This window comes from Engystomops pustulosus, chromosome 5, assembly GCF_040894005.1.
Source record: "Engystomops pustulosus chromosome 5, aEngPut4.maternal, whole genome shotgun sequence".
In the NCBI taxonomy this organism is placed as follows: domain Eukaryota; kingdom Metazoa; phylum Chordata; class Amphibia; order Anura; family Leptodactylidae; genus Engystomops; species Engystomops pustulosus.
In genome coordinates this window covers 114,658,611-114,679,491 of record NC_092415.1, presented here as the reverse complement: position 1 = coordinate 114,679,491, position 20,881 = coordinate 114,658,611, and the positions used below count along the sequence as shown (strand labels likewise).

At 41.2% G+C, this 20,881-nt stretch overlaps 1 long non-coding RNA gene across 2 annotated transcripts in view; it reads left to right on the top strand.

Annotated features, from left to right (window-relative positions):
- The window catches only part of LOC140134174 (uncharacterized), a 91,291-nt gene extending 71,054 nt beyond the window's left edge, over positions 1 to 20,237 (top strand). The window contains exons 1-3 of one of the 2 annotated variants that reach the window (XR_011856094.1): positions 13,990 to 14,080; positions 14,938 to 15,118; positions 19,594 to 20,237. This is a non-coding gene — a long non-coding RNA (uncharacterized lncRNA). Of the gene's footprint in view, positions 1 to 13,989; positions 14,081 to 14,937; positions 15,119 to 19,593 lie in introns of those variants that run through there. The other variant, XR_011856095.1, reaches the window with a different exon arrangement.
- The last annotated feature ends 644 nt before the right edge of the window (positions 20,238 to 20,881 follow it).

Sequence of the window (20,881 nt, the reverse complement as noted above, 5' to 3'; positions counted from 1 at the left end):
AAAATCCACAAAAGGGCACTACCGCCAATCTGCTGGAGCCAACGTGACGAACTCTGTTAAATGGTAAGAAGGAGTCTTTTTCCATCGGCGGTAAAATACAACATCAAAGAAAGGAATCGGGAATGATATCTCATAATATACTTTGCCTCCTGGCACAATGGACATCTAAATCATCCAAAACATAACACTTCAGGATTTCCTGAATGGCATTCTCTGATGTGAGTAATCAGCCCCGGCAACTGTTCTCAGTAGTAATGGAATGAAAATGTTCCCTAATTCTAATAAACATACATCTTATAGTTTTGCCAATATAATATTTCCCACAGGGGCAGGTCACCACGTATACAACAAAGGTGGTTCTATACATGATAAAAGACCTAACCCTGCCAAACTGAATGTTCTTGGTTCATAGATTAAACCTACAGAAAGTTCAATTGCTACATTTTTGATTAACCTCAAGGATACATTTTTTTAACCATTTGCCACTGGGTGCGGAATATCTACTACTCACCAACTGATTCCTAAATGTAGAGCTCTGTCTAAAGGTTTCCAAGGCTGATTACTCACGTCAGAGAATGCCATGCAGGTAATTCTGAAGTGTTGCGCTTTGGAGATTTTGATAGAATAGATATTGGAAGGGTTAATAAAAAAAACTATATACTGGAGTATGTGACATCAAATAGTATAATAAGTGACAGCTAGCATGGGTTTAATAAGAATATAAATTGTCAAACTAACCTAATCTGCTTTTATGAGGAGGTGAGCAGATGCCTGGATGGAGGAGCAGCTGTGGATATTGTGTTCTTGGACTTTCCAAAGGCATTTGACATTGTACCTCATAGACGCCTGATGGGTAAAATTAGGGCTATTGGTTTGGCAGAAATCATTTGCAATTGGATTGAGAACTGGCTGAAGGATCTTATCCAGAGAGTTGTGGTCAATGATTCCTACTCAGAATGGTCACCAGTTATGAGTGGTGTACCGCTGGGTTCTGTGCTTGGTCCACAACTATTTAATATATTTATTAATGACATAGAGGTAGGAATTAATAGCACTGTGTCTATTTTTCCAGATGACACCAAGCTATGTAGTGTAATACAGTCTATGGAGGATGTTCATAGGCTGCAGGGTGACTTGGACAAACCGTATGTTTGGTCATCCACTTGGCAAATAAGGTTTAATGTGGATAAATGTAAGGTTATGTACCTGGGGGCTAATAATCCAAAGGCAAAATATGTCTTTAGGGGAGTAAATCTGGGAGAGTCCCTTGTTGAGAAGGACCTGGGGGTACTAGCTGATCATAAATTGAATAACAGCATGCAATGTCAATCAGCTGTCTCTAAAGCCAGTAGGATCTTCTCATGTATCAAAAGTGGTATGGACTCTCGGGATAAGGATGTAATATTACCACTGTACAAGGCATTGGTTCGGCCTCACCTGGAATATGCTGTCCAGTTCTGGGCACCGGTCCATAAAAAGTATGCCCTGGAGCTGGAGAGGGTTCAACATAGAACCACAAAAATGATAAGGGGTATGGAGGAAAGATTAAAACAACTAGATTTATTTGGTCTGGAAAAAAAACGACCGTGAGGGGACATGATTAATCTATTTAAATATATGAATGGTCCATACAAAAAATATGGTTGTTTCAGATTAGATCAAATCAAAAGACGAGAGGGCACTGTCTCCGTTTGGAGAAATCAAGGTTTAATCACCAGAGGCGACAGGGCTTTTTTACTATGAGAACTGTCAATCTGTGGAATAGCCTGCCTCAGGCTCTGGTCACAGCAGGGACAGCAGAGAGCCTCAAGAAGGGTCTAGATGCCTTTTTACACCTAAATAACATTGATGGCTATGTTATATAGAATTGTTTCCCCTAAATCCCTTCCTCAACGAATCCCTTCCTTGGTTGAACTTGATGGACAAGTGTCTTTTTTCAACCGTATAAACTATGACTATGATACATAGATGTCCATCCGGCTGAAGGAGATTGTTCACTTATGTTGTTGTGCAAGGATGTAAAATATATTATGAAAAATGAAGCTTTGGAGACAATGGGTCCGAATGACAGTAACAATCTGTTAATTTGTGTAACAACAGATGATGTGTTGCTATGCCTGGAGGATTCAAAAAAATCAATTCTTGTACAACCATGTTGTACATAAATACAAATAGCACACGCTTCAAATACCTCAAAATCATCAAGCATGCTTTTAGAACGGATTAGTAAGGCCCATAAATGCAAACCACTTATTCCACCGTTTAGTATACTCTGATGAGGTTCCTGTTCTCTTAAATATGAGTTGCTCCAAAATACAGTTGTATTGGATTTCCCAAATGATCACAGCTACAACCGGTGTTTCAAAATATTTCCATAACCTAGTTAAACTAACTTTAGGTTGTTGTGAGGATATGAAACATTAGTGCCCTTCAATGAAATTAAGGCCATGTTCATGCCCGAGGGGGAGGATGTGTGTAGAACCCTCAAGATTAAGGAAAATAGGTGTTAGTACCTTGCATGACCGCCATATGTGCAGCATGGTATCTATCTCAGCCTGACATCTCCAACACTTAGCTGATGAGTTCGGGAAAATTTTTCATATCCTACAAGGGGTATAGTACCATCTATATAATATTTTCCTTGAGCATTCTAGGTGATTTATGCAATGGGAGGACTTATGGTTAGTCTGTAGTGCTATTTGTCTGATGGGTCTCAGTGAATGTTCACTTCAGCTCCAACTCCCACTTGGTTTGGCATGAGAGTTTGTCTGGCATCGTACTGGCTAATAAAGCTCAGTATGCTTTAGAAATCCCTTTGCTGCGTTTGTCGGAAAATATATGTAGTGTAGTTTGAGTCCATTGTGAACTAGACGGTTTATAGTTCTGCAAGAAGTGACGGAGTTGTAGATACTTATAGAAGTCACCCTTAGGTAGGTTAAATTCCTCTGCTAAATCGCTAAATGACTTTATATAGGATTTACTATAGATATGCTTCACCTTTGTGATTCCCTTTGCTATCTAACTTCAATAGCTGGTGTTGGGGATAATCCCAGAGACAGAAGATATTGTCATATCACCAAGCTTTAGAGGAACCATATGCTTTCTCGAAAGGACACGTTTCCATACATATATCGCCACTAGGAGGGGATATGTGCACAGCTGGTTTGTAAGGAAAATAAGATGCCCACAGTATGAGGGTAGTCCTGAAATGTGTCGTTCAATGTTCACCCATAGTTTATCTGTATAGTATATACAATAGTATATTGTTGGTTATTATTTAGACAATTAACAATAATATATAGTCCCTTTTCGTCTATGAGGGAGTCTTGGTCCTGAAAAGCTACCAAGTCATCACTCCACATTTTTTGCCCAGGGCTGGAGCATGGTACACATAATGGAATTTCCTATTTTTAAAGAGGTAAAAGTCATCTTGATTTAAATGAGTCTCCTGAAGATATGGGCGTCAGCATAGTGCTTACGTGCTGCTTCCCATAAATAGGACCTTTTGCATGCAGAATTTAAGCCTTTCACATTGATAGACAGAGATTTAAGTTCCATGGTAATAAATTTGAGATGTGAATAGTAATATTAACCTCTTAACGCTCAGCGTCCGATATATCGGACGCTGAGCTCAATGACTTAGCGCTCAGCGTCCGATATATCAGCGACCGCGGCATCTAACATGCCTCTGGGGGTTCTTTCCCCCACGATCGGCCCCCCCGAACCGTTTTCGGGGGACGCCGATTGTTGCTATAGCAACTCTGGGGTCCGATCTGGACCCCAGAGTTACCTGCAAGAATTGCCTGTAAGATGGCGTCTGTGACGTCATCTTACTGGCACAGTGCCAGCCTATGCAAGTGTATAGGCTGACACTGATAATACTCTGCAATACATGAGTATTGCAGAATATTATCATGAACAAGCAATCAGACGATTGCTTGTTCATTTCCCATGGTATAAAAGTGAAAAAGTAAAAAAAAAAATGTTATTCAATAAAAAAATAAAGTAATAAATCACTAAAAATGCCCAAAACCCCCAAAACATATAAAGAGACATATAACTAAAAAAAAGTCTAAATCATAACACAAACCCCACATATATAGTATCACCGCATCCGTAACAACCCGTAGAATAAAAGTAAATCATTATTGAACCCCCACGATAAACGCCGTAAAAAAAAACTGCTATAAACCTTCCAAAAATTATGATTTTTAGCTATTCAATCCCACAAAAAATGCTATAAAATGTGATAAAAAAACCATGTGTACTCCGACATGATACTGGTGCAAAGTACAACACGTCCCGCAAAAAATAAGCCATCAACCAGCTCCGTAGCCAAAAAAGTAACAATGTTATGCCACTTGGAAGACGGCAATACATAAATGATAGATTTTTCCCCACATTAGGGTTTTGTTTGACAAATTTAGTAAAACGTAAGAAAATATATTCAAGTCTGGTATCCCCGTAATCGTATCGACCCATAGAATAAAGATAACATGATTATTAGACTATACGGTGAACACCAAAAAAAAAAGAGTAAAAAATCCAGTACAGAATTGATGCTTTTCTACTCCTGCCCTCAAAAAAAGTTCCTAAATTTTCAACAATAGGTGATACCAACCCCAAAATGGTAACAATGGAAAAAGCATCTCATCGCGCAAAAAATTGGCATCACATGGCCCAAATAATGAAAAAGCGAAAATTTTATAGCCTTCAAAAGGGGCCAATGAGGAAACTAAAATCCTGGCAGCTGCAGGGCTCTCCTTCCCTTCTGCACCTCGCTGTGCGCCCATAAAACAAGTAATGGCCACATGTGGGGGGTCTTTGTACTCAGGAGAAATTGCAGAACAAATTGTATGGTGGGTTTTCTCTTTTTATATTTTGGAAATGTGTAAATTTTAGTGCTAAATGAACGTATAAGGGAACAATTTGACCATTCTAAATTTCACCTCCATTTTGATTCAATTACTATGAAGATCTCAAGGGGTTAACAATCTTCGTAAAAGCGGTTTCTGATAGCTTGAGGGGTGCAGATCTGAAAATGGGTTGGTTATATAGGGGGTTTTGATGCTAAATATGTAAAATTTCATTCAAAACTGTATTTATCCCCAAAATAGTCAATTCTGAAAATCCGGAAAAGCGATATTCTTTTTGTAAGCCGCGTGACATCAAAATAAATTATCCAGACATTTCAGAAATTATGAAAATGTAAAATAGACAAATGGGAAATGTTATTCAGCAACTTATTTAGGTGGTAAATCTATCTGCCTGAAAACGCAATGATTTTGAATTTCGAAAATGGCAAATTTTTCAAAAAATTTATCATATTTTCTTTTTTTTTGTAAATAAACGCAAAACTTATCAGCCAAAATTTACCACTAAAATGAAGTACAACATGTGGGGAAAAAACAATCTCAGAATCGTTTTGATAAGTAACAGTGTTCAAAAGTTATAACCATATAAAGCGACGCAGGTCAGAATCCAAAAAATCGGGCTGAGCCTTAAGCTACAAAATGGCTGCGTCCTTAAGGGGTTAAATATGGTGTATTCAAGAGGTGCCATGCTGTGAATAGAATAGTACCTGCAAGCAGCCACGACCTCACGGTCGTGGCTGCTTGCAGGTACTATTCTATAAACAGCATGGCACCTCTTGAATACACCATATTTAATATTTAATACAAAGGGATAAACAATAACACCTGAGAAAGATAACAAGTGTTTCCGTATTGGGTGCAGGTCATTGAGGACCGGAGAACATGTGTCAGCATTGTTCATAGAATTACATAGAATTGGATAACAAATATGATAGATCATGTTGCCCTCTTTTTCCCGCAGGCCACTGTGCACCACTCCTCCTGCTGATGAGATAGTGATTGATGTTTAGGTGGTTAAGCCCCTATTTGTCATCCACTAGGTTCCATTGCTTACATAACTGATAGGCTTCGTAAGGAGTGTGAGACACTGCTATAGATCCATTTCTGTTGAGCAGTATAACTGGAAATCCCCAGCGGTACTTGATTCAATGTGCCCTGAAGATGGTTGTGCTGTGTTGCACAGAATCGGGCTAGCGTGGCTGCTGACAGGTCGGCATAGACCACTATTTCCTTAAAGTGAGTAGGAAGTACTGGTGGTGAGCGGGCAACCACAACAATTTTTTCTTTAATGTGAAAAAAAATGAATTTGCGCAATGACATCACGTGGGACGTCTACTGATAGATGCTTTAGCAGTCTATGCACTCTGTCCACTCATAGATCAGTTTGGGATGCTTGAGGCAGTAGCACCGAGAAATAGTCAGTCAGCAAATCTAATAAAGCATCATGTTTCACTGATTGAAGAATCCCTCAAAATCGGAGGTTATTCCTCCGTGACCTGTCCCCTATATCTGCCAATTTGGATTGCACAGTTTTTCTCTTCTTCCAGTGAAGTAGTAACGTCCACTAAATTATTATGGACTGTAGTTGTTTCTGCCATTTTGCTTTCTAAGTGTGACATTCTGCCCCCTAAAGAAGTTATCTCTGATAGCACCACATGCAAAGATTGTTGCAGCTCTTTAGTAATATTCGCCTGCAGGTTATATAACACAAACTTCATTGCTGCCACCGAGATCAGAGCGAAATCAGTTAAGCCAGCAGAGGCTTTAGATGGGGATTTGGAGCCAGATGTAGGGTTTTACATGCTCATGGGGGCACAAGTTGACAAACCTGCTGACCTTTGTTGGGGGGGCTTCTAGCAGAGCAGGTGAAGAAGTCTCTGGTAAAGCCACATCAAGTGCTGACTCTGGGCCCCCTTGGGTGGCTGGAAAGGAAGCCAGGCTGCTAGCAGATGACTCTTATGTTTGGAGGGGTTCTGCAAATAGAAAATCCTCTTGTGTATGAGCTGGGGAAGCGTTCACATCTTCCCTCTTGCAGTCCTCGTGTTCTGCCTTTTGGATAGATTCTGTAGTGGGGAAGAACTTTGTAGGTTTCAGGGGACTCCGCTTCTTCAGTCTCCCTTTCGCTCCCACTGTCTTCCTGAGGGTGTCAGTTGAAAAATTGGGTAGTTGCTGATGGGGCTGCTATGTGGCGCTCAATGACCGCCGGGCTCTGGAACTGTGGACTTACACGTACGTCTCCATGTGTAGCAAGACACGTCCCCCCACCATGGGAATTATTAATGAATTTGAAAAAACTTAGAAATAAATAGGTCTTAGCTTTCCAAAGGTCCTAAATGTTATAATTGTTTTATCAGCAAAACCACTCAGTTCAGGGATTAACCAAAATATGATCCTGCATCAGTGTAGCTACAGCATTCTCATATGAATTCTCATTATTTACATTTCCATTTCTTTTTCTGTCAAGATGAGGTGAACAATATACTTTAATAAGCAAAAAAAAGAACTTTTTTGACCTCACCAATTGGCTGCAGTGAAACAAAGAGTGAAAATACTCTGAATCTGCTCCGAATACTTTCAGTTCCCACTATAAGTGCAATAGGTGTGGGATGGTGAGGCGAGTTTTCTGCACATGTTGTGGAATTGTCCAACATATGATGACTTTTGGCAAGCTATATATAGGGAATTGATGACTGTTACTAAAATAGTTTAAAAATAGTGCACTGGGGCTGGCAGGTACAAAATGCCAGAGAAATATTATTGTCAAGATTCTTATAACTGTAAGGTTATTGTTTATGAGAAAATGAATTATGGATAAAGCCCCTATAGTTAGTTATGGATATGGGTATATTGAATTAACCTAAACTACGGTATATAAGAAATATTAGTTCCTCACTAATAACTCTGCTACCAAATAGGAAGTTATTTTTTTCCTTTTTTTTTACTTCCATTCAGCCAGGGAGGATAAGGGATGGAAAGTAAAAAGTGCAGTAATTTTGAAAATGATAATTGATAAATATTTAAAGTGGTTTTATCATGATTATTGATTTGTAACGCACTACGAAATATGAATAAGGATTATTATTGTTGATTATTGAGTCTCTTTATTTGTTGTATGTAAATTATTTTAATTTTGTAATAAGAATGAATCATGAAATTAAATAATGTTGTGATAATATGGACGTTCAAAATTTAATGTGTGGGAATACACATTATGAAAATTTTGAGTTAAAATTCAGGCAATATGAATATAAGTCAAAATTTCAAGTAACAGATCCGGGAATACAGATTGTCAAATTTTCAAATTAAAGTTTTGGCAAAGTGGAAAATCAAAGTTTCAAGTTCAAATTTGGGGAATGCAGAATTGAAAAATTTGAAAGTTGAATTTTCTATCAAGGGGGAATGAAAGATTTTAAGCTGAAGGCAATGCGGCATTGAAAAATTTTAAGTCCAATTTCCAGGAATTTGGATTTAAAAATTTTTAAGTTTGAAATTCTGGAAAGGTGAAACTCATTCATAGACTGGCAAAACAAAGTTGCATAGGATCCAAGCCTGGTTTACCTTAGTGAACGTTAGCTTGTCCACGTTGGCTGTAGATAGACAAATCCTCTCAGGGATGCTAGTAGGAATTAGGGGTCCCTGACAAGATTTTTGGTTCCACCCCTCACACTTTACTGTAGTTTCCCATCTTATACTATTATGCCACATTGCATATAGGTGCTTCATAAAATCATTCTCCTATATGTAGTTCCCAGTAATTAATTATGGCAAATACAGCACCCACAATTAGTTATACTGTACATACATCCCTCTCAATTCATTAATTAAGGGTGTGTTCAAATATAAAAGCACAATAACAAAGCACAAAATACATTAACACAGCATATACAATATATGCTGTATGTAGCCCCTGTACATGCCACTCAGTAGTTTGGTAGCACCCGCAAATGCCCCCATGAATAATAAGCCTCCGCACATGCCAGCAGTAGATAGGTAGTCCAACCCAAACCGACCACCTAGTAGTTGTAGCCCCAGAACACACTGCTCACCAGTAGATAGGTAGCCCAACAAACACTAACCCCCAGTTGACAAGTGTCCCTGAACACACTCAGCACAAACTGCTCCCAGTAGACAAGTATCCAGCACACACAATCCCCCCCAAAACTATGTCACCTAGCACACTCTACCCCACAAGTAGATAATTAGCCAAGCACACTCTGCCCCCAAGTAGATAGGTAGCACAGCAATCTACACCAGTAGATCCATAGCCCGGCATACTCTGCCCTCAGTAGATAGGTAGTCCAGCACACTTTTTCCTCAGTAAATAGGTAGCGCAGCACACACTTACCCCTAGTAAATGAGTAGCTTAGCACCCTCTGTCCCCAGTAGAAAGATAGACCAGCACACTCTACCCCCAGTAGATAGGTAGCCCAGCACACAATAATCCCCAGTAAATGAGTAGCCTAGCACCCAATGCCCCCCAGTAGATGAGTAGCCTAGAACACTCTTCCCTGCAGTAGATAAGTAGCCAATAATCTTCTGTCCCAGCCCAGTAGATAGGTAGCCCATAACACTCTGCCCCCCAGTACACAGGTAGCCGAACACGCCCTGACCCCAGTAGATAGGTAGTTCAGCCAACACTGTCTCTGTAGATGAGTAATCCTGCATACTCTACATCCCAGTAAATACGTAGCCCAGCACCAATTGCCTGCCAGTAGATAGGTAGCCCAGCACACTCAGCCCCCAAGTAAATATATAGCACAGCACTCTCCCCCCAATAGATAAATAATAATAATTCTTTATTTATATAGTGCACGCAGATTACGCAGCGCTGCACAAAGCATGTCAAATTGGTCCAATAGATAGGTAGCCCAGCACACATGCCCCCAGTAGATTGCTAGCCTAGCACCCACTGACCTCCACTATAAGAGTAGCCTAGAACAATCTGCCCCCAGGAGATAGGTAGAGCAACACACTCTTCCCTGCAGTAGATAAGTAGCCAAAAACACTCTGTCCTAGCCCAGTAGATAGGTAGCCCAGCACACTCTGCCCACCAGTAGTAAGGTAGAAGAACATAACCTGCCCACAGTAGATAAGCAGTTCAGCCCACAATGCATCAGTAGATGAGTAGCCCTGCGCACTCTACATCCCAGTAAATAGGTAGACCAGCACAAATTGCCCCACCAGTAGATAGGTAGCCCAGCACACTTAACCCCCCAGTAGATACGTAGCACTGCACTCTCCCCCCAATTGATACATAGCCCATCACACACTGCTCCCAAGTATATAGGTAGCCCAGCACACTATGCCCCTCCAGAAGATAAGAAGCCCACCACATGTGGCCCGGTAGATAGCACACTTTTCCCACATGTAGATAATTATCCAATCACACGCTCTTCCCAGTAGATAGATAGCCCAGCAAACACTGCCCCCCAGTAGAAAGGTAGACCAGCACCAGTAGGTAGATAACAGAGCACACACTGCCCCAGTAGATGAGAAGCCCAGTACTCTTTGCCCCCTGCATATAGGTAACCCAGCACAGTTGACCCCTAGTAGATGAGTAGCCCAGCACACTCTTCCCCCAGTAGATAATTATCCTGGCACAAGCTGTCCCCAGTAGATGGGTAGCCTAGCAGAGTCTGTCCCCCAAGTTGAGAGGTATCCCAGCACACTCTGTCCCTTTATTAGATACACAGCCCAGCACACTCTGCCCCCATTTTGCCCCAGTATATAGTAAGCCCAGCACACTCTGCCCCTTTGTAGATAGCTATCATAGCACACTGTTCCACAAGTAAATCAGTAGCCCAGAACACTGCCTCTCAGTATATAGGTAGCATAGCATACTCTGCCACTAGTAGTTGATAGATAGCCCAACACAAACTGCCCTCCAGTAGATGAGTAACCCAGTATGCTCTTCCCCCCAGTTGCTAAGTATCCAAGTACACTCTGCCCCCCCTAGGTAGAAAAGTACCCCAGCACACTCTGCCCTGGATAGATAGGTAGCCCGGCACAATCTGCTCCCCAGTAGATAGGTGTCCCCGTGCACACTATTTCAGTAGATTAATAGCCCTGCAAACTCTGCCCCCAGTAGATAGGTAGCCCAGCACACTCTTCCCGAGTAAATAGGTACCCCAGCACACACTTCCCCACTAGATGAGCAACCCAGCAAACTCGGCCCACAGTATATTGTTAGCCCAGCACACTCTTTCCCAGTAGATTATTAGCCCAGCACACTCTCCCCCCCCCCAATAGACAGATATCTCAGCACGCAGTGGATGGGTAGCCCAGCAGATACGTAGCCAAGTACACTCTATCCCCCCAGTATAGATGTATCTCAGCACACTCTATCCCTTACAGTAGATAGGTAGCCCAGCATTAACCACCCCCAATAGGTAGGTAGCCCAGTTCACTTTGCTCCCAGTAGATGAGTAACTCAGCACACCCTGCATTAGTGTAGATGGGTAGCCCTGTACACTCTTCCCCCAGTAGAAAAGTAGCCCAGCACACACTGCCCCCCTTAGATGAGTAGCCCATTCTACTCCCCAGTAGATAAGTAGCCAAGAAAACTTTTCCGCTCAGTAGATAAGAAGCCTAGCACAGTCTGTCTACCCCCGTAGATAGGTAGCCAAGCAAACTTTGCACCCCAGTAGAAAGATAGCCCAGCACACTCTGCCCCCAGCAGATAGGTAGCCCAGCACACAATGCCCAAGTAGATTAGAAGCCCAGCATGAGTAGATAGGTAGGACAGGACACTCTGCCCCCCTGTAGGTAGGCAGTCCAGCACACTATGCAACTTAGTAGATAGAAAGTGTAGCACATTCTTCCCCCTGGTAGAGATGTAGCCCAGCACACTCTGCCCCCCTTAGTGATAGGTAGCCCAGCCCATACTTCCCCCAATAGATAGGTAGCTCAGCACAGACTTTTAGAAATTTTGAGCATTGGGTTTTGGATGGCAACAGCCCATGTAGGGGCTATCTAGTGACTGGGCCCTGGACTGCAATCCCAAATTTAGCTCCATGATGGTGCCTTTGATCCTGTGGTCGATGAAGACACCATCTATGAATTTTTACACACACTCTGACAGCACAATAGATGCAGGGCACCACCTGCTATGCATAGAGTGCAAGCTCTGGCCACATGGCTATTTTTACCTCCAAGTAATGCAATGAGGAATACTCCACCATGTGAGTTACATTCTGCCTCCTGTTACTACATGGTCCTGTTGGGTTGTCGATTTCCTCCTCCTCTTTATGCTCTTAATGTTGGCTGGGAATTCCGGCAGTAGTGCCTACGCCAAAGTACACAAGTGTAATACCTCATTTTAGTTTCCCACCTTAGTATTGGGTTAAAAGATTCTATGCTATCCTTGGAGTGTGGATCCAGCAGGGTGTCCACACTGTATTCAGCACTATTGGGTATCCAAGAAACTCGGGTATCAGTGCGTAGGCACTCTAGTGCATTAAGGCTCTTGAGGGCCAGGCTGGTGAGCTGCAAGCTACCCACATTGGGAGGTGTCTCCTCCTCCTCCTCCTCCTCAGTCATGCTCAAGTAACACATGTGAGCTGGTCTGAGTGTTACCTTATTCCTCCTCTTCCCTTTCATGCTACTGCTCTAAAACTTTTACCTGGCTGGCTATTCCAGGAACCCACTCTTCCAGCCTTGTGTGGACTGCCTCTTCTTCCTCAGCTGCCACCATTACTCTGCCATGGCCTGAAAAGTTTTTACAAACAGTGAAAAATGGCGAAAGGATGGGGATGGTAGAGATGACAATTTCAACATACTGGTTGCAAATTGGAAGTTGTATAGCACTGAACAAATGTCCCTCACGGAGGCTCAGACATTGGTGGTACAGTGCTACAGGTCACTACGTTGACTCACCTGAGCATTCTTGATCTGGAATTTCAAAATTTCACAAACCCTTTACAGCACATGTAAATCCACATAGTTAGTACATAACATATAAGACGGTGGGTCCAAATAGACAAGCAGCATGGTGTGAAAAACAAAAATGTGAATACATGGCACACTTGTTAAGCCTCAGCTCCAGTGGGTCTGTAAAGTTGACGAGGAACATATTCACCACCAAGATGAGCACAATCACAATACATGTGACAAGTGTCAACTCGGTACAAGCGCCAATACATGGGACAAAGCTGCTACAATGAGTGGGTAAGGAAGCAGGAGAGTTGAAGTGGAGGGAGAGGGGGAATCAACTGGATGTATGGCAATTTTGAGTGGGACCAGAATGTGAGCATAAGTGCCTCCTTACTTGGGATCAGCCACCACTACATTAACCCAGTAGGCAAGTATATGTAATCTCCTTGCCCATGTTTACTAGGCCATGTTTTAGTTGTGAGGTGCACCTTTGTACTAAAAGCATTGTGCGGTGCACATCTTATTTTGTCCACAACCTGTTGGTTCAGGACAGGGTCTGCCTGCCGGGAATAGTAGTGGCGGATAGAAACCTCATTCTGTGGGACAGCAACGGCCATCAGATTTTTAAAGCTGCCCATGTCCACCAGCCTTAATGGGAGCAATTTGAAAAATGCTCCGATTTGAGACCAGAACTTGTACATGTGATGAGACAAGTATATGCTTTCTCTTGATTATTTTGGCAATGGGGAGCTGAATGGATGGTGTGGACAGGCTGGGTGACAGTAGTGCTGCTGGTGGTGATAGCAATGGTGGAGGCTTCACATCCACCCTTTGCAGGGAGACAGGTGTCCTTGTGACTTGGAGGGTAGTGGAACCGGCAGCACATCCCTGTCCCTAAATACCTGCTTTTCTCATTTTAAAAGACCTTCAATACCAAACTATATAGTTACAACACATCTAGCTATTAATGTGCGCTATTAACTAACAACAGCACCTTTGCAATTTAGGTATTGCTGCGTTATATTCACTGACACATAGCAATTTTTGGATCCAGGCATTACTTCATGCTATTCACTGACTACAGCACCTTTATGATAAAGGTATGATGGAACATGTTTATGATCTAGGTATTATTCTGTGCTGTTTACTGAAAACATTGCCTTTATGATCTAGGTATTACTGTGCACTATTCACTGACAACATTTCCTTTTATGATCTAGGTATTACTGGAGCTATTCAATGACAGAAGCACCTTTACGATCTAGGTTTTACTATGTGGTATTCATTGTTAACCAATGTTTTCTGCAGCTCAAAACTATACCAAGACACAAAATGTAAGATCTTCCTGGTTGATGCAGTAATATATGCCAATATTCCTGTCTCGTCTTTCCAAGTATTGTGGTACTATAAGCAGTAAGAATATTCCTGCACTGTAGCAGTCTATGAATTGCCTAATTCGATTCTTCAGAGTGCCTTAAAAAGGGCAATTATTTCAGATATTCATTTAACAGCAGCAGTATAACAGCAGCCTCCTCTCTATGCCTAAGTGTGTCAGCAGTCGATTAAGCTGCTTGGCACTTTTTCCCGTACATGGACCCAGATCCTGAACAGAAGTGCCTGTTAGATCTCTGCGTCCTTAGGTGCCGAACTTGTTGAATTTGGTACAGACCCAAGCTTTGCAGTTTGGGTCCGCTTATCACTAATCATGGAATGTTGAATATATGAACTATAAAATACTTTGACTGAAAGGATAACTATTGCATAACTGTTGGGAAAATGTCAGTGATGAAGATGAAAGCAATGAATCTTTTTATTACAAGAGTGTATTATTGGGCATTGTGTTTGAAAACTAACACTCACAATGATTACTGGTTAATGTTTAGTAATGGTTAGTGATGGAAGTATGTACATAAAAGAAATTAAGAGTCACGGGGGGGTCAAGCAAAGGTTGAGTTATTTATTGCACTGATTTTGATATATATATATATAACTATTTTTCATTAGAAGTATTTCTTGATTTTATCTTTTCACATTGAAATCCTAATTTTAAAGTTTAGAATTATGTCCATTTACATGTTTATATTTCAACACCATTTTTATTAAGTAAAGTTGTTGGTTATTTTTACATTTAAATTAAATAGTCAGTGGTAAAAGGTGAAGAAAAAGGCATTAATATTTCTCTTATTTATAGGGCTTAACTTGCTGATTGATGGGTGTTTCAGTGATGACACTGAAGATCTGAAGATCTCTAACCCCACCCCCCTGCAGTCCAGGAGGGAGCTCACACTGCCAGACACTGAGTTCCTACCAGAAGCATGAGGAGAACTGCAAGCTACACACAGATAAGTTCTTTATCTGGGGAAGGACAACTGGTAGGTACAGCAGATCTAGTGTGTTGTGGAATACCAGAGATGTAGGAGAGCTGACTGTGTCATTGGGGCACATTTACTTACCCAGTCCAGTCGCGATCCAGCGGCCCATTCTCCGACGTGGATTCGGGTCTGCGGGGATTCACTAGGGTCCATGTGCCCAATTCCACCAGGTGTGGCTGCTGCGCCGTGGTCCGCCGGAGTTCACCTGCTTCTTCCCGGTGCATGTAAGTCTGATCTTGCGACACAAATTCTTTTTTAAATTCTGCGGCTGTTCCGAATCTGTCGGGTTATCCGATGGCCCCTATTTCTGTTGCGTGATTGCAATCGCCAAAATCCCGGGGCAATTCAGGGCAAATCAGAAATCGTCAGGACACCCGACGAAAGGGCGCGATTCGGACCCTTAGTAAATGAGCCCCATTGTGTGTAGTAGCCATCTCAAGGATCTCATCATCTCTGATCTGTCTCATCTCTCTTTCTATGAGAGACAATTATCTTTATTTCTGCTAGTCAAATTGTCTCATTTTGTCGTTTTTGTGACTTTTCACTGCAGCACTGCAGTTGTTTTTCAAGTATGGCTTGGTCTGCACCTTGTGCAGTGTGCCGTTTCTTTATTTTCCAGATGTTCAGTGAGACTTTTCACTGATGTATCACTTTTTTTGCTTATATTTTTTGCATATTTTTGCATGGTCAAGGACCTGTTTTAACATGTAAATTGGAATTATTTCACATGATTTAAATGTTTAAAATTTTGCATAGTAACTAGTTTTTTGAAACATTTATAAATTTTTGCATTTACAGTTTTTTTAATTTATTGGTTACTTCTAAGGGTGAGGTCACACTGTCATGCACTGGGGTGTAGGATAGTCTCTTGAGGCAAAAGTCTGTGGAGTCCGCAGAGCACGCAGCAAAGCCGAATTATCTTGCTGCGGCAGGGAGCCACCAGGTCGCTCCACAGGTGTGACTAGGCCTGCGGTGGCAGCCAAGGTAGGGACCCAGGGTAGGCAGAACCACGGGAAGGCACGACCACGGGAAGGCAGGACCACGGGATGGCAGGACCTTGGGGTAGCAGGACCTCGGGATGGCAGGACCTCAGGATGGTCACTGGGATACTGGACCGCCACAGGAACACAGGACCTCCACAGGAGTACAGAGCTGCAACAGGAGTACAGAACCGCCACAGGAGTACAGGACTGCCACAGGAACACAGGACAAACACAGGACCGCAACAGGAACACAGAACCACCACAGGAGTACAGGACCGCTACAGGAACACAGGAACGCCACAGGAACACAGGACAAACACAGGACCGCCACAGGAACACAGGGCCACCACAGGAGCACAGAACTGCCACAGGAGTACAGGACCGCTACAGGAACACCACAGGAACAAGGAAACACGGAGGCGTCTGGAAACTCACACGAATACGGAGGCGTTCGGAAATGCTCAGAAGACATGAAGGGCTTTCTCTTCAGCAGAATGACCTGAAGATCCAGCAGGGGGTGCTGGGAGCGACTGGGCTATATAGCAGACCCGGGAATGCCAGCGCCAATTAGGAGGACTCTGGCCCTTTAAATTTTTGGAGTGCCGGCGCGTGCCCTAGCAGCGGGAGCATGCAGTCTAGTCAGGAAGCAGACCTACGGCCTGGACGGGACCGCGATGGAGCCATCAGGAGCCAGGAGAGGTAAGTACCGACCTGGGGGAGCGGGGACTGAAGCAGGCACGGGTACACCAGCGACACACACATTTTGGTTGTGTTTTAAAACACATTACAACAGCTGAGTAGATGTGATTACTGTTAACATTTGCATTTACAAAACACAAAGTAAACATGAAGTTAACACATACATTAACATAGTGTTTACTATGCATTTTGTAAATGAAAATGTTAACAGTAATGTAATCAGGCACATAACCTCTCCTCAGCTGTTGTAATGTGTTTCAAAATGCAACCAAAATGCAATGTGTGACAGCAACCTTAACATAGGGCAACCTCATATGCCGTCAGCCACAAATCCAAAATTTACAGTAGTGTCCACTCCTGCATATAACCCCCTCACATGGCTTGTGTCCATGTGGATCTGAGACATTTGCAACAAAAAGTCTCAAAAAGAAAACAACATTTTTGCCTGCCAGGATAGTTAAAACTGAACATGTATCACAAGTAAAAAGAGTAAGGTGCAAAAAAGAGCTGCCAAAAGTCTCAAAATTCACCCAAAAAAGAGCTCACAGAACTAGATGGATCATAGTGGGGCACATTTACTTACCTGTTCCTGTCGCGATCCAGCGGCGCGTTTTCCGTTGAGGATGCAGGTCTTCCGGCGATTCACTAAGGTAGTGCGCCTGATGTCTACCAGGTGTCGCTGCTGCGCTGAAGTCAGCCGGAGTTCACTGAAGTTCACCATCCTATCGTGGGTGCAGGTAAGTGCGTAAGGGTGCAGGCAACACATTTTTTTTTTAAATTTCGCAGTTTTTCGCCCCTCGAAATTTCGCCCCTCGATTTCCGTTGCATGCATTCCGGCACTGATGCGCCACAATCTGATCGTGTGCGGCAAAAACCCGGGGCAATATGGCGCAAACCAGTCATTTTCGAGAAACCCAACGGAAAAAGGCGATTCAGGCCCTTAGTAGATCACCCCAGTGTGTCTGCTTAGAGTAACCCCGCCCACATCCTTGAATTTTGCACTAACCATCACTGAGTGATAGGAACTTAAACAGCAATTATCTTTATTCTGTTAACATCACTAGGGGATTGATATTTGAGAATTTTCTTTCGTGAGAAAACCCCTTTAATGAGAGTAGGCAGAGATCACAATCGTCTAATAAACCAGACCTAAGCCTTATAACAAACATGAGCCGGAGACATTGACCAATAATGGGATAATAATATGAAATAGTCTTACGCCGTAAGACTTCTAAATTGTCACTGTTACTCAGAGTTAGTTCCTGGCTGGAGTTCAATCGGGCACATACACAGTGGGTAAACCCTAGAAATCCCTAAGGATCTCTCCTGTATTCAAGTTTAATGACTTCCCAAAGGTATGTAGTCACTATTTACATATATAGGGCATTAGCAAGGATTTGTCATGCTTTGTGCAGCGCTGCGTAATCTGTGTGCATTATATAAATAAAGAATAATAATAATTATTATTATTATTATAAAACCAGTAGCATAGAAACTTGAAGGATCTGCCAAGTGGGTTTCAGTTTATCCTTTCATGGTTAGCTCTGGTTTTGAATAACAAATATTTTCTGTATGGAGATGATTTTTATTTACATTGCAGCGGCACTGCAATCGGTGTTAATATGGCACCTACCTATGCTAACATTTTTATGACCAACCTAGTGTAGGAGATGAAAAAAAGGAATCCTGGCACTTCGAGGTTAGTGAAAAGAAATCTCTTCTTTTATTTGTAAAGCATTTACAACAAAATAACACGCAGAAAACACTACATCAGCTAGTGTCTGTTTAGCATGCACTGGTTTTTAAGGTATTCTGTGTCCAATATGTGTACGTCAATTCCGGTAGGCTGAACAACACGTCATCCATCATCCATGTCATACTCATGTGGTTATGTCATGTGATCTGTCACGAGCTCCGTGACTTCAATCATACAACTGCTGAACGTACAATTTAAGTCCTATTTGTCACAATTTAACCCCTTCACGCTCCGTGGCGGATATATCCTAAATTATTTAAATTCAATATGGAGAGAACTAAAATTCACTATAACATATAACCAAAAGGAAGCAAGTTTCCTAGATACCAGAATAGTGAAAAAAGATGACGGTTCTTTGTTTTCCAATATTTACAGAAAAGAGACAAATAGGAATAGTCTTTTACTTTTCAACAGTGCCCACCCATAATCTGTAAAAAAATTTATCTCAATTTCAATGGGTTGACCGCATAGTCACTGAACCTGTGATAAAACATGAGAGAACTTTATAGATGAAGAAAAGATTTATACAGAGAGGATATCCCAAGCTGACATTTTCATTGGTACCATTTTGAGGATTGTGCAACCTTTTAATCCCATTTTATAAAATTTTTGATGTGATGTAAATGGCATAAAAGTGGTGATTCAGACATTTGGGTGCAATTTCCTGTGGAGGAGTGGTGATGGAATTGCGGGCGCAAAAAGTTAAAAATGGCTATACCCATACCAGCGTACATGATGTTGCTGGTGTGGGTAGGTTATTTAATTTATGAATTAAATGATATACCTGTTATATTTTTAACCATTTGTAAGTTGCACAATATGTATTCTAACTCAAAATGAAATTTATGGAATAGTGTAAAATATTTCACTTTGTTACCTAATCATGTGACTGAACTAATTGATGATGCACACCTTATTACTTCCTCCTTGGTGATCAAATGATTTGTATGATAATTAATATGGTCCAGGTAAGAGTTATTCAGAAATATCTGATCCTTTATTGATATACATATTTATATCTTTTTATATATACACAGGCACATACAAAAAAAAAAGTTTGGGCAGCACTACAAAAGATGTGAGGTACTTACAGACAGGTGCACACGAAGATGAGATGATTCAAAAGTCCTTACAAAATATACAAAAAGAAAATAAGCAGTACTAGAAGATGAAACGTCAAGTGGAAAATTCTGTGTTCTATATTCCACATACTGCAATGATTCAGCTGGTCTAAGCCTTTCTCAAGCACAGGCACATATATATCTATTTATTATAATACTAATTATTATTATTAAAAAAAAAAAGAAATAAAGCAACAACTGATCGGAGAAAGCATCACGTGACTCACAGTTATAGAAATAAACCTTTGAAAGTGTAATTATATTTCAGAATAATGTGGAACACAAGAGAAAGCTGATGTGGATTGAATTGCCTGTCTTTCTTCACCCTGTCCTCAGCCATGTGTCAGAAAACAGCTGGCCAGAATTTTTGAGTGCCTTTAATGAAGTGAATTCTTAGTCGTTAGGATTCCTTGATTAAATGAAATAAGACTAATATTCCTGGGTGGATATGCTGAAATGTGATTGCCCTGAAAGCTGCATTGGTCTCCAAGTGAGTCACGTATCCTGTGATGATATTAAATACATGCAAGCAAGTACAGGCTTTTCATGTTATCTTTTATTAATATGCTATGTAATGAAAATTTTAAAAAGTTATATATATAATTTCTCAATAAAAATCTTCAATTTGGAACTTTATTTTTCTGCACGTTTCCCTGGATCAAAGTTTATCCTTCTCATGTAAATTAATCCATAAACATTGTAGACTTAAGGACCTTATTAATTCAATTTGAAAGCATAAACAATCCTCAAAAATACAAACTCAGCATCTCCCAACTGAATTTTCTGTATTCCAAAACATTTATTAATATGTTAAAAAATTCAAATTAAACAGAAACAAAAGGATGGAACTGACAGCTTGGTGGAAGCTGCTGCTTGCAATGGCATCATTAAACAGATAATTGTGAATGCAAAATATTACAGTTTCTGAAATGAGAGGACATGTATTTTATCTGTGCCTCTGACTTAAGCAATTTCTAAATGTGCTAAACTGAAAAAAATAAGGTATGTACTAAATTAAGAACACCAGCAATGATAATTATATGTGTTTAAAAACACAAGCTTTTACAAATTCCAATATTCTCTAATAGTAATAGGAATATAATGTTTTAAGATAGATACAAAGATAGATAGAAATATATAGATAGATTAGAATAGGTATAGATATTGAGTAAAGTTAAGCAAATCTAAATAATGTTGGCAAACC